Source organism: Rattus rattus, chromosome 7 (assembly GCF_011064425.1).
Source record: "Rattus rattus isolate New Zealand chromosome 7, Rrattus_CSIRO_v1, whole genome shotgun sequence".
Lineage (NCBI taxonomy): Eukaryota > Metazoa > Chordata > Mammalia > Rodentia > Muridae > Rattus > Rattus rattus.
In genome coordinates this window covers 96,889,725-96,902,903 of record NC_046160.1, presented here as the reverse complement: position 1 = coordinate 96,902,903, position 13,179 = coordinate 96,889,725, and the positions used below count along the sequence as shown (strand labels likewise).

The window sequence follows — 13,179 nt, the reverse complement described above, 5'->3', positions numbered from 1 at the left end:
GTACTTGGTGATGGTAACAGTGCTCTGTGGCTAATGTGGAGTACAGCAAGAGTAGTCAAGAGACCTCCTAGTCAGCATCCTCATGTTCTAAGAATGGGAAGAGGAGGTGCATCTGTAGCTCAGACGACTTTCCTAGCCCTGCCATTGGCTTGCTATGCTCTCTCTGCTGTCAATCAAACGCCTCCCTTCTTATCTGAACAAACTGCATTCGTGCCTTCCTTATATTACAGCCCACATTAGGCTGGCTTTACAGTTTAACACATTTTTAGTTTTTGCCCCCTAAATTCAGTCTTTTTTTTCCCCCTTTCTTTCTTTTTGCAATTTTCATAAATATTTGTACAGTTGGATTTAATTTTCTTATCACAGGAATTTTGTGTTTTTCTACTATATTTTTTATTTTGCTATTTTCTTTACTATTACTGCTCTTTTTCTCTTTTTAGGAAATAGTCTTAAATTTTAAATGAGTAAAGTCTAACATCTAGTATCTAAACACACACTACAAACTTATTCTTTGTTTTCTTAGACACATTTTGTGTTTTCAGTTTTTGAATTTGGGTTTTTTGTGATTTATAGTTTGTTTTGTTTTGTTTTGTTAATTTGTTGTTAGAAAAATTACTGAAATTAAAAGTACTTTTTTAACTGATAGTTTATGTAGACAGGAGTTGTCTTTTCTAAATAGTTTCATAGCTATTTTCTGTTGAGAAGTTCCATGAGAGAATGCAGGAGGGTGGCCTTTTTACAGAGAAAGCCTAATACTGTAATCGCTACCCAGATTAGGCCTTGCTCATAAAATATTTTTCTGTGAGATAAAAAAAAAATGTAATTCTAGTGTTTGCTCTAGATAAACCACTTTGAGATGCATACAAGTGTCAGCTCCAAACACACTCAGGCCAACTCTCTGGGCCCTAAACCATCAGATGAGGTTGAGAGAAAAAGAGTGCAGAGCTCACACCAATGTCTTAACAAGCATGTGTGTCAGCTGTGGAGACATCAACAAACAGAACGTGAGTGGTAAGGCAGCCTTCTCATGGTGCTGACAAGGACTTGTTTTCCTAGGTCCACTCATCTTGCCTGTCTTTATGCTTATCCACCCATACACTTATCCAGCTATACATCCATCCATCCATCCACCCACCCATCCACCCATCTACCCATCAATCCATCCATCCATCCATCCATCCATTCACCCATCTACCCATCTACCATCTGTTTATTTAGACATTCCTTTAACTTTTTAATTGAAAACTAAAACACTTTTTTAAAAAGCTACACATCATATACACTTCATCTTTAACATCTGGGTTTGAATCCTGCAAAGCCAGATTCTCTAAAATGCCTAACTATTTCTTAGGTTTTATCAACTAATTTTCCAACTAGAAACCATGGACCTATCTACAAACCATCATTTAAATATCAGATTGCTTCATATAATTATTAAATCTTTTTTTTTTTTTTTTTTTTTTTTTTTTTTTTCTGGAGCTGGGGACCAAACCAGGGCCTTGCACTTGCTAGGCAAGAGCTTTACCACTGAGCTAAATCCCCAACCCCTATTAAATCTTTCAAAAGTCCCACTAGAAGGCCAGGGATGTAGCTATATTGTTAGATCGCTTGCCTAAAAGAAAGAAAAAATAAAGCCCTAAGTTCAAGCCTCAGCAATAAATAAACCAACTGCTATGTCACATGCGTGCATTAAAACAGGGAAGGCAAGAAGATCAGGAATTCACGGTCATCTTTGGCTACATAAATGGTTCAAGATGCTCTCCCTCAACCAATAGCATAGCCATAACCCAAGCACTTGTTTAAAATGCAGATGTGGTCTTGGGGCTGGATATATAACCCAGTGGTTAAGCATATGCCTAGCGTGCATGAGGTCCTGGGTTCAGTGCTCAAGACTACAAAAGATTAATTAATTAATAATTAGAATAAAATAAATGGCATAATCTTGAATTCCACACCAGCTCTGGTAAACAGCTTTCTAATAAGGTTCTAGGTCACTAAGTGCAATTGTGTGACCAAGCACTTGCAGGTGACTTCAGGGCTCCATCTGGACACCAAGTGGCACCATGCTAAGCATTGTAGACTTAAGAAATAGAAACATAGGTAGACTAGACAGCTAACTATGTTCTCATCCTATAGGAAGGTTGAAGACTACCATTGCCCAATGTAGAAGCAGAGGGACTACGTTTGCCAAAATAGTGAAAGCTTTGAAGGAACAGAGGCAGCAAAGGTCATGGTGATTTGAGTCTGGACCTGCTATTTTTTAGCACAATGAGCATCAGATCACTCCTGCTGTTTTGGCTTTTGAAGTCCCCTGTAATCATTAAGTCTGCTTTGTTAAGACTCCATTTTCATCTCTCTGAGTCTATAGCTGCATAGAAGCTGTGGGCAAGCACAGTTAGCTTATACACAGCTTTCTTTGGTAAATATCTACATAACATTGTAAGAAAAATATTAAGCAACATCCAAATTTGTGTGACTACTTTCCTTCTAAATGGGAAATTGAAAAAAAGTCACCATGGAAAGAATCAAGGATCCAGATTTTGACAGAGAATAAAAGACAATCAAGAACACTCTGGGAGCCCAAGAACCCCTAGGAGCATACATCAGAGGAGCGGATGGAAGTGAGGTCATCTATGGGGACAAAAGAAATGGCTCCATGGCCTGGGGCAGCAGAGAGCAACCTGTAAAGTGAATGCTAAAGATAGACTCCTCCTCCCACATCGCTTCAAAAAGCAAAATAAAAAATACCCAGTCTCCATAGAAATGCCAACAAAGACAGGAACAACAACAACAGGAAAAACAGCAGTAACTGCATGGGCATGGACATTGTTCTAAGTACCTTGCCTACATTAATTAATTTCTTTACTATTCACTTGTTTTCAGGCAGGGTCTCATTGCGCCACCATCTTCTCCCTCCCAAAGGCTGAGATTACAGGTATGAGGGCCATTAACTTGTTTGACTCAATGAATAGCCACGTCATCCTTTGGTGAGCTGTAAAAATGTCCACAATTCTTCTCTCAGAGACACCTGTCTTTTGATCCTTTCCACTCAGGCTGGCCTTAATGACCAGATATGACCAAAGGAGTATGGCTGAAGTGATACAAAGTGAATCTAGGCTTTGAGTAGCTTGCATGTTTCTAGAACATTCCCAGGAAACTTGTCTCCACCACGGAAAAAGCCCAAGCTTGCTTTACTGGTTTTAGCCCATTGAGAGGGTGAGAGGGTGTGTCTGTGATTTAATTTATCTCAATGAAGACATTATAGTTAGGACTTTATAACGCTCTTATTACTTAGGGAAGACATCTTCTGACGTCATACTTTGCACCAGGTTGCCACGTGGTCAAAAATACACAGCTCAAGCAAGTGGGGACATGGAAGCAATTGGCTGAATGACAAGGTGAGTATTGTTAATGGTGATGTGAACAGAGTGTACACAAGGTGCTTTCAGGACAAAAAAAAAAAATGACAACTATCAGAGCTAAGGCATTTGTTAGTTAGATTTACTATTCCACAATGTATATTGATTTTAAAACCTGTCACATAATATAGAGTGAACTTTACCTGTCCATTAAAAATAAAAGAAGTTTAAGGAAATGAAAGACCGAGAGCAGCTGGTTTGATTTTTGCTGCAACTGGAAGCAAAGTGATGACAGGGACTGGTTATTTCTTACGCTTTTAGGGAAGAAGACAAAAGTGCACAGAAGACATTAAGTTGCATACATAAGAGAGTGATTTCCCACCAAAACATTAATTTAACAATCATTTCCAAGTGTTGAGGTTTTTGCTTTTCTTCCTAAGTAATACTTAAATATAGTATATGTCACACTTGACACTCAAATATCCCCACTGGAGTTTGGAGACATTTTGAATGACTCAGGTTCCTGCTTCTCCTGGGGAAGGGGGCGCTCGAATGACTACAGTGTGGTGGGGAGGGAGGGGTTCCACAGACAGCAGGAAACTCTGCAGGGAAGAGCTGGCTCACCACAGCAGGGAACACAATAAAGCTGAGAAAGCCCTTTTCCCTCAGTTTGAAATAATGGAGCTATGGGATTCTTCCTAAGATATTTTGTACACAGTGTTCAACTCTGAGCAAAGAGCCAAATCTTTCATTCTTCTTCTGAGCTTTATGACAATTTTGGCATCAGAATTCTCTGGAACATTTACAGCTTTAAATATTCTGTTCCACTGAACTACCAGATCCAAGATTTGGGGAACAAGAAGAATTTTAAGGCAACAATAATAATGATTATTAGTAGTCAGACATTAGTCTGACATTAAGTTACCAACTTTTAGTCAATAAAAATTAGTTTAAAGTAATTTACAGGTTTAAAAGTTGATTGTGACCAGGTATAAGGATACACACCTTTAATCCCAGCCCTTGAGAGTCAGAGACAGGCTGATCTCTGTGAATTCAAGGCTAGCCTGGTCTACATAGTGAACTCAAGGCCAGCCAGAGCTACATAGTAAGACCCTGTCTCAAACAAACTAACAAACAAGTAGGTTTTGTTTTGCTTCATAAAAAATCTTTTATGTCATCTTTATCTGTTTTTGTTTGGGTGTATGACTATCAAACTTCATCAGGAACGGTAGCTGGTATTTGGGGCATTGTAAACTGCTTACAATGGTTAATACTGACTGCCAACTTGGCAGGATGTAAAATCACCTAGGAGACAAGACTCGGGGCATGCCTGTGAGGGAGATTTTGAATTGGATTAATTGGGGTGGAAGGTCCCATCTTAAATGTAGGTAGCACTATTGCATGGGCTGGAGTCTAAGATCTTACTACATAAAAAAAGCTAAGCAAATCTCTCTCTCTCTCTCTCTCTCTCTCTCTCTCTCTCTCTCTCTCTCTCTGCTTCCTGGTGTGGACATATGACCAGCTCTCTTATCTTCCTCCCACTATCATGGCTTCCCATGGTGATGCACTGTATCCCTTCCTTCCTTAGGCTGCTCTTGTCTGCCATTTTGCCACAGTAATGAGAGAAGCAATTCATGAACTACTCCATGGTCAGGGATACTACACTATACCCCAGGCCCTACTGTGGGTTCATCACATGATCTTGAACTTCAGCTACTAATCTATGAATTAGGAATAAGAATAATGACCTTGTAGAGTTCTGTGACTGACCCAAACCTTGATTCCAGTGACCAGCACTTAGTAACCCAACAGGAAAATATGTAACGAAACCCCTTGCTCTCTCCATGTCAGTGAGGTCAACTTTGAGATTTCAAAGGCCTCCTTTTCAACTCTTGGTTTGGATTTTCTTTCATTTTATTGGCTCATATTTCTTGTGTATATATTCACAATTTTATGTAAATCTGTTTGGGTAAAGTAACAGAAGAAAAAAAAATGAGTGGATAGAAAAATAGCAGCAGCCATTGAGTCAGGAGTTGGAATCTTTCCCAACTTTGGAAGGGAACTTCTAAAGAACCGTGACATCATTGGACAGAATGCTTCCAGAAGTACATAGTCATAGACAGATACATAGAGGATTTAATACGACCTTCTTATCAACTACACCAGACCAGCTGACAAAGAAAATCACTTCTTATGTAGACCGCCTCCCAAGCCTCATAAGAGGGCATCCTGAAGCAATGGAAAGTGACGATCCTTTGCCACATGAGTTCCTTTGCAGCTGGTCATGTCTTCAGCCTGCACACAATAAGGTTCATCATAGCCAAGAGGTCAACTGCAGCTGTGCAGCTGGAGGGGAAGTAACTGAGAGGAAGATGGAAAGAAACACAGGTTGGAGGATAAGAGAGTACACTGGTCTACCATAATTTACTTTCCCACCATCCTAGTTTTAAGTCCAAGCACAGGATCCTGGTAGAGACAGGTTCTGATGAGGTCTTGCTCCCTCCCTCAAAGATGATCATCATGTGGTCCATCATGACAACCTTACACCATCCTAATCTAATTGTCCCTACAGCCTTTTATTCAAATATCAACACATTTGGGGGTATGGCTTCCTCACACGAATCTGGGGAAAATATTAGTCTGTGACAGAGAAGGAGCTAGGGAACAAAGAGGAAGCACATTGAGCATCCAAAGGGTCACCTGGCAGGGTCTGACTTCACGTTCAGAACAGCGCCCCCTTCGGAAGTAGCAAGTCCTGTGCTGTGAAGAAATGCAAGGCATCCATGGCAAACAGCCCAGACGCAGGCTCAGAAGCACAGCGCCTCCTGTCTACCGCTTGCAGGCACTGCTGAGATTAATTTCCAGTTCTCAAAATCCTAAAACGTTGTCTTGTTCTATGGTACTTACTGTGCCAGATGTTCACACGGGAAGTACAGAGGTGAATCAGTAAATGAAATGAGTAAACTTGAAATGGCATAGAGCCAGAATCACAATGAACACCACACATGGAGTAGATGCTCAAAGGACACAGAGACGTTTGTGAGTGGAGCAAAGGGTTGTGTGTAACATGATAATGAAAGGAGAATGGAAGGGAACGGACAAGAGAACACGGAGAAATGGGATGTCTTAGGGTTTTATTGCTGTGAAGAGACACCACGACCAAGGTAATTCTCAGAAAGGACAACTTTAATTGGGGGTTTAGCTCATTATCATCATGGAAGGAAGCAAGGCAGCATCCAGGCTGAACATGGCGCCTGGGGAGCCAAGAGTTCTATATCTTGATCTAAAGGCAACCAAGAGGAGACTGGAATTCCACACTGGGCAGCACTTAAGCATAGGAGACCTCAAAGCCCACTTCACAGTGACACAATTCCTCCAACAAGGCCACACCTAATTCACTAGGGCCACACCTCCCAATAGTGCTACTCCCTAGGGCCAACCATTCAAACACATGGATCTATGGGGTCCAAACCTATCCAAACCACCACATGGGGGAAAGGAGTGGGACAACAAAAATCATTGTTTGAAAAAATGCCATGATGAGACCTAATTCTTTGTAAACAAATAAATGATAGATAGATAGATAGATAGATAGATAGATAGATAGATAGATGTTAGGTAGATAGGTAAATAAATAGATGATAGATAGATAGATAGATAGATAGATAGATAGATAGATAGATAATAGATAGATGATAGATAGATAGATGATAGATAGATAGATAGATAGATAGATAGATGATAGATAGATGATAGATAGATAGATAGATAGATAGATAGATAGATAGATAGATAGATAGATAGATAGATTGATAGATAGATAGTAGATAGAGCTGTCCATATATCTTTCATCTATTATTATACTAAAATGGAAGCTGCAACTGTCATATCTGGCTACAGATCAGAACACTCTATGGATAGGAATCGATAAATATCAATACAAGCTCCCAGTCCCTATTGGCTTTGATTCAATTTGTTGGGGCTAAAATGTAGACATTGATTGGTACGTGGTAGGAAGGAATGCTACTTATTTGCAGATAGATTCATTTAACCAGCAAATATGTATTGAGTAGCTAAGAAATTCACTCAGGGAACATGTATAAGGCAAGCTAGGGAGCTGATAAGAGAGGTCTTACAGTAGCCTTTAAACACCTTCAAGCAAACATCAGAGTTCGAACCTGAACTCATGAGTCTTCACTCCCTTCCCATCAGCCCTTGTGTTCTTGTCCCTCTTCTACCAGACTTGGTCTTTTATAACTTCACAACCTACCCTTATTGTTGCCATTTCTATAGCTCCAGCCCCATGAGGTTCTTTCCTCCATAATGACACTCTCAAACAATCTTCTTGCCTCTTGATGTGGCTCACATGGCCACCCTCTACTTGGCTGGGGCTTTAATTCCAAGAAATAGCAGTCCAGCCGGATTCCAGTATGCCCGTACTGAAGCTTCCTTTACAAGTGCCCATCACCAACAGGGTAGCATATTCTATGCTGGTTCTCCCTCTGAGACAAGAGATTAGGGTTTGCTTGCTGGGGAGGGTCCAAACACCCAACTTCTACCTTACCCAGGCATCCCCTGTGAGCACTTTATGGTTTGAAACACAGAGAGACGCCAAGAGGACCAGTCAGCCTGAGGTATACATACTGTTTTTTACTGTGAGGTTTTCTGTCAAGCAGGACATTTCACTGCTGATGAGGTAAGCTGGTCGCTAGAAGATTCTACCTCAACTGAGCCACTAGGAACCTATTAAGAAGTTTGTTTCCAACGCTGCTCAGAGGGATAGCCTGGCATTGCTGGTGATACACTAGTGGGTGAGTGAGAACCCACGTTAGGAATCATCTATAAAGTGGGAATAGTGGGGGCTGGAGAAGGCTTAGTCAGCAAAGTGCTTGTGTCACAGCACTGAGCCCTGAGTCAGAGCCCTCGAAACGCACAGAGCCTGGTGCAGCAGCATGTATGTGCCTGGAAAGCCATAGTCACAGGAAGACAAGAGAGAGAGGATTCTTCTGAGGGCAATTTTCTAAATTGAGGTTCTCTCCTCTACCATGATTTTTGCTCGTATCAAGTTGATATAAAGCTAGTTAACACAACTGACCATTGGCTCGTTTCTCTTAAACTCTGTAAGACAAAATGGCTCATACGAGCTGCCAGGCTTGCCTCAAGGAGCCTCCCATGAGGTTTTTCATGCACTAAGTTGTCTAACATCACACACAAGACACATCTTTTAGAATAATTTATCCAGGAAGAGGCGCATAGTTGCCATTGAAAGAATGTAGGGTTTAATTTCTCAGAGGATGAAGGAGGAAAGGGACCTCCCTTTTGTCCTTGGGAATGGTCAGCTTTTGCTTATTAATAAGCAAGAATTGCACATTGGAGACTGAAGCTCAACTTTGCTAAAACTTGCAGATTTTGGGGACACCAGGAGAGTAGGCTTTTACATACACTCTCCTGGTTGTCAAACATTGGCAAGTTTTCCCCACTGTTTCTATAGACCTTGTGAAGGTCAGTCAAGACATATGTGTGGAACAAATTTGCCCCAGACTCTGACCTTCTGTGCGTCTGGCCGAAGAAAAGCAATACCATTGCACAGTTCACACCTTCAAAAGAACTAAGTTCACAGCCGGGCCTGCTTCAAAGTTCAGCTCTTCTCCACATTCCACAGCATGCCTGCCATAGCCAGCCCCCCACAGCTGAGAATAACTGCACTGTGCTTTCGCCAAGATGCTCAACACGTTCACCCTCTCAACACATCCCCCCTTCCCTAAGACAGGAAATGAACAGAACAGGAGTGTATCATCTTAGCCAAAGGCTAGGCGACCCCAAAAAGGGCGAGAGATGTTCATTGCACTGTCCAGGCACCAGGGGTAGGAAAGGAGAGGCTCTGGGCTTAGGTAACCCTAGCAGAGCTTCTAGGACAAGGGTTCGAAACTGGTTGGTGAGGATGGGGTAACTTTGAGAGGAGACAAAAGGGTTTGCTTTCAGATAACAGGAAAATGGGCCGCACTTAGTTTACCCATCTTTGACTTTGGAAAAGTCTACACTTAGTTGAGCCTGACATCTTTAGCTTGTCCTCTTTGGGTCAGGGAGAGTTTAAGACATCAAAGATAACTACTGTGTATCCTCTGAGAAAGTAACCACGCACTGGCACGGCTGACCGTGCATTCCTGCTTTCCAGAGTCTACACGTATTCTGCTCTGTTACGAGCACCAGGCTAGGAGTGAGTCCCTGGCCACAATCCAGGAAGAAACAGGCTCTGCAGAGACAGGATGACAGGCACAAAACTGTGGGTGGAGAGGACGAATGAAGCACCCAAGCCGACAGATGAGGTGGGCTTCATGAAGAACCACCAGCTGGGCTGCATCTGGGGGAGTGTGGGAGTCTGCCAGGCAGAGACAGCGAGGAGGGATGTTCCAGGTAGCAGCAGCCACATAGGCTAAGGCAGGGGATGATGAAAATTGCTAGTTTACAGTAGGAAGGCACCCGCCCTCTTCCCACCTCTTCATTCCTGGTCTTTTTTGCTAATTGTGGCCTTCTGGAGACTTGGGAAGACAGGACTCTCTGGTGAACCCCCTAAGGATCCCATAGCCATTCAGACCCATGGAGCTCAGCAAAGACTCAAAAAGCAATGCCCGTGGTCCCAGAACTAGAGAGATAGAGGCAGGAGAGTCCAAAGTTCAAGATTATCCTGAGGCCATGTCTTTTTAAAAGGCACTTTCTAACAGCCCCTTAATGTCTTGGAATGTACAGCTTCAGAACCAAGCCACTAGGCTATCAAAGACCAAGACCCATGGTGAAGCCATATTCAGGAGTCCCAGCTCCCATACCAGAGCAAGAACACAAGAGAGAGACCCATGAGAAGTGCCAGCTTGGGCTCTGTGGCTTGTCCCACAGCAGTCCCCAACATGAGGGGGGGAAAGAAAACCTCTGGGAATCAAGTCTTTTCTCCCTGCAACATTCAGGCAAGGGACACTGGAAGTCTTAGCCCACTAGAGGATTCACTGTTTGTTTTCAGCGTGAGTGGTAATTATCATCGGATCGCTGTCCCTAGTGATCTCAGGCCCCCAGAACACGCATATTCTGTGAGTGTCTAATGAATTAATAAGCTCTGCTTCAGATGTCTATATTTCCTGTCATTGTTTTCAAGGTTGGGTTTTGTTGGGAAGGAAAACATTAGAAGTTTTTCTGAAATAAACCAAGATTACTTCACTTCCACTAACATCCTTCAAGGCAAGGTCAACAAGCAAGTGTGTCAGCGTAGATGGTGTCCTTGCATTTCCTGTCTTTCTACCTCAGGTGGCGTACCACACAGAACCCCAAGCTGTACAGGAGATAGCACGTTTGTTCATATGTATGCCTGACAGCCGTCTCTCCGGTCTGATAGATAGAAGGCTGTGATTAGCATTATTGGCCCCATCAGCGTGTACGCACTTCTTGGTTAAAGCCCTCTGCTTTGTTTGACATCTTACTATGTCAACTGAATTGCCAACTTTCTGAGCTTTAAAACTGGTGCAACCATGTGACGTCACTGGGCATTTAGAAGGGAGAGCAACATGTCTACTGGGGTGTTGTCTGTATATATTTTGTTATCCTGATGGAGAGAGCTATGGCCAGCACAGTATGCACCCCCCCCTCAGGGAATATCAGCAGCGGCAGCAGTTTTAAGTTACCATGAGGCGGTAACTTAAAACAGTAATGAGAATGGAGGAGAAAGGATCTGTGCATGAGATGACATACCAGAGGCTCACCAAAGTCTGGAACAATGGAATGTGTCAAGAGGACCACCGAATCCCTTTCATATTACCTGCAGCCAAACATATTTTTGCATTGATAACTATTTGGTAACGCTAAGAGTGGGATGGGTAGATGGCTGGTCAGTAAAGCACTTGTCTCACAAACATGAGGACCTGAGTTGGAAACCCAGGACCAATGTGGAAAGCTGGGTGGTACATACTCAATGATGGTGAGATAGGAGGCAGGGACAGGCAAGTCCCTGGGGGCTCACTGACTAACTCACTTAGCCTACTTAGTGAAGTCATAGACAGTGAGAGACCTTGTCTCCAAAAGGGGGGAAGATGCCTAATAATGACAGCTGAGGTTGCCTTCTGACTTCTATACACATACATGTGCACACCACATACACATGCACACAGACATGCATGCACACACATGTGCACACATCCACACATGTGCACACACATGCTCATAGACACGCATGCACACACATGTACACACACACACACAGAGCAGAGGCTCTGTGTATTCACACTGTATTCATTCACAGCTGCCCAAATACAGTTTCCTTCAGCTTGCACTATGGCTCCTGGGGTAGATGAGGCTTCTCTCTGCTTCTTCATTTACCCTTTAGGACGAGTAACATATTCCCACCTAGGGCCAGTCCTTTAAGAACCACTCATCCAAGAAGAAATTGGATGTTCAGACTGACCGTCAAAGACGCATCAGAGAAAAGATGAATGGTGGGGTGTTCAAAAGCACAGCCAGTGAGAAAGTGTCTGAGCGGCTGGAAGAGGCTGGCTCCTCTCCCTCGCTTGCTGGGGACAGCGATCACATGGCAGTAATTGGAAGACACTTGTAGGAACAAATGCTATGGCTGTCAAACGTCTCTGCCTCCAGCTGGCACATAGTCACCCACAAACCCCCACTTACTGCCCCTCCTGCTCTTCTGTGGTTATCAGAGTCCCATAATTAAGGCATAATGAAAGTAAACAGTGTCACAGCAAAGGAGATGCCTTTATAAGGAGAGAAGTGTTAAGGCAAGGCAAATGCGGCTAAAGATAGCGGTACAGCCACTTCACTGAGGAGGGGTGTGTGTGTGTGTGTGTGTGTGTGTGTGTGTGTGTGTGTGTGTGTGTGTGTTGGTGGCAATTAAAAGACAATTGTGGGCTGAATATTTAGAGGGCAAACTGGCTCTTGGTGAATAATCAGGTAACTTGGAGAATTCGCTGTGTGATTAAGCAAGCATACCAACACAGAGCTTTATATAAACTGGAAAGGCTAGACCTTTGTGACAGAAAAGCCACAGGTGAGATAACTGACAGCTTACAGGTCCTCTGTCTTCTCTCCAAGCTCTGCCCTCTCAGCTACTTCCAAAATGGGTTGTTATACAGAACAAGGGATAGACGGCAGGCAGGCAGGCAGGCAGGCAGGCAGGCAGGCAGGCAGGCAGGCAGGCAGGCAGGCACACACGCACGCACGCACGCACGCACGCACACACACACACACACCAAACATAGAAAGTTAGGCTATTCTAGCCACTGCAGCAAGAGACAACATTGGAATGTGAGATTCCCAGTTAATGAGGGAAAAAAGAAGTACTTCGTTAGTCTTACAAGCCTGCCTGCGATGGCCATGAAAATATAGAAAGGACAGCACGCTGAGGAACTAGAGAGTGGACAGATGGACGAAATCAGATTTAGAAATTCAAGTAAATAAACTGGAGCCACATAAAGACGAAAATGGTATGTGGTAAACTAGAGAGCGGTGCCTGCAGAATCATATTCTTATTTTCAAATATGCGAGGCAACTGTACAGTGGCTCTAAAGCACAATAACATAGTGGTTGTCTTTGGAGATAAATGGAGATAAACTGAGAGAGACACGGAAGTCTTCAGCCGCACCTGTAGTGCTCTGCTTCTAAGGCCAACAGTTACCGCTCCTACCCCCACCCCTACACACACACACACACACACACACACACACACACACACACACACACACACACTGTGCAGGAACTGAGTTGTCTGAAAGAAGGGAACCTCAATTGAGAAAATACATCCACAAGATCGGGAGGTACATCATTTTCT

At 43.2% G+C, this 13,179-nt stretch overlaps 1 protein-coding gene across 10 annotated transcripts in view; it reads right to left on the bottom strand.

Moving 5' to 3' along the window:
* The window catches only part of Rgs6 (regulator of G protein signaling 6), a 509,526-nt gene that overhangs the window by 363,209 nt on the left and 133,138 nt on the right, over nucleotides 1-13,179 (bottom strand). The window lies entirely within an intron of this gene.